The sequence below is a fragment of the Streptopelia decaocto genome (genome assembly GCF_964273445.1).
Source record: "Streptopelia decaocto genome assembly, chromosome: 3".
NCBI classification, from domain to species: Eukaryota; Metazoa; Chordata; class Aves; order Columbiformes; family Columbidae; genus Streptopelia; species Streptopelia decaocto.
This window is the reverse complement of record NC_138656.1, coordinates 58034302-58036175: the sequence shown is the minus strand read 5'-3', so window position 1 is coordinate 58036175 and position 1874 is coordinate 58034302.

Sequence of the window (1874 nt, the reverse complement as noted above, 5' to 3'; positions counted from 1 at the left end):
ACTTGTCCCTGCCGCCCGCAGGTGGAGGGCGCCGGCTCTGCCCCTCCCAAGGCTCAGCGCCGCCGTGCCCGGCTGAGGCGGCACCGCCGCGTCCTTCCCCTCCGCTGGGTGAGGGAGAAGCGCGCCAGCTGCTGGGGGTCTCATCCCCGCCGGTGCCGTTTGATGTGGCTGCCCGGTCACAAATTGTCACCTGGATTTTAAGGGTTTGAACAAAACGAAGTACCAGACTTCTTGCCTTGGCCAGCGTCCCTCTGGGCTCCTCCAGCCTGCTCGGCCCTGCGCGGTGCGTCACCGGCCTCCTCAGCGGGGACAGCCCGGGCGCTTCTCCTGCAGTGCTGCCCGAAAGTGGCCCGGGGGCTCAGCTGGGCCTGCAGCCTGACCCGGGCCCGAGTCTTGTATCTGCAGCCATGGCCTGCTTCAGGAGTGGCCTCTGCATCCTGATGGTTGTGCCCTTCCCACCTGCTTCCAGCCGCAGGTGCAGCTTCCCTTCACCAGAAGGAGAGGGTGTAACACCCCTTGCTCCGCAGCTCCTTCCAGCCTGCCGTACATGATGGCTTCCAGGGTTGAGAGGTGCCCCAAAGCCTGTCAAGGAAATACTTCCTTGACCATCAGAATGGCTTTGGGAGAAGCCTGCGCTGAAGCTGCCTGGCTTCAGTAGATGACACTTTGCATTTGTGCTGCAAATCACGGGTGGCAGGCACGTACTCTAAAATACACATCTTCCAGCATCATTGTAGCCCATGCTGGCGCTTCTCCCATCTCTCCTGATGACCAAATTGTGTATTTTTACATCAGACCCTAATGGCCATTGGACGGCCTTTGTGAAATAATTTGGTTTAATCATCAAATACTAACTTTACAAAATCACCACCACAAATGGAAATTTCTTTGGCAATCTGATCAGAACAGTTAAAAATGAATGAGCCAGCAACTGAATTAATCTCTCTCCACCTGGGAAGGATGCATACTTTACTGCTGTCATGTGGAAACAGAATTTTAGTTTCCAGAGCCATTAACCACAGCTGTTACATTTCATCCCAAAATATCTAAACTATTGTGAAAACAGGAAGTGCATATTTTTTAATATTTGCATTTATGTACCTTGATGACTATATTAAGTTACAGGCTGATAAAAAACATTGTGACTTCTGTAGTATCATTCTTTCAACTGACTCTTCACATTACTCTTACAAAAGCACTTTGATATCACAATAGGAGCCTCTTCATATTTCTTTTATGTTCCTTGTTGACCTACTTTCTCTATGTCTTCTTTTACCTTCACCTCTTTAGATGTCACTTTGCTTCTCAAAAGGAATCCTTAAATACCTTTGACCTTTTCCTGTGGTATCTTTTCTAGTTTATCTTTGGATTCCTTAGTGTTCTCCTTTTTTTTTTTTGTGTTTTTTTGATCACACCAAAGGATTGCAGGCACTGAGTAACTCCTTTATGTGAGAATTTTGAAATAGACTCTCAGAAGCTCATTCTATACAGCATGCCCAAGTTACAACTGCTCTGTGTCTCAAAATGCTTTGAAGGAAAAATTATTTTTAAAAAGCTCAGGGTTATGACCCAAAGCCCACTGACATCAGTGACCTGCCATTGACTTTGGTGAAATTTGGAGCAGGAACTGTGTATTCCAATAATGAACTTCAACACATCCTTTAAAAGGAAAAAAAAAAAAAAAAAAAGTAGAAAACGGTTCAGTAAATAGCAGCTATGAGTACCCTTCTGATTAAGGCATAAGCAGGTTCAGAAAATGTCACCAGCCCACACAGGCACAGCTACTAAAATCTCCCGAGCAGGAAAAGGTCCTCAGTGCGCAGTCACATCTGTAATGATGCACGTTGAAAAGGGTAAATAATAAAAATAGTACA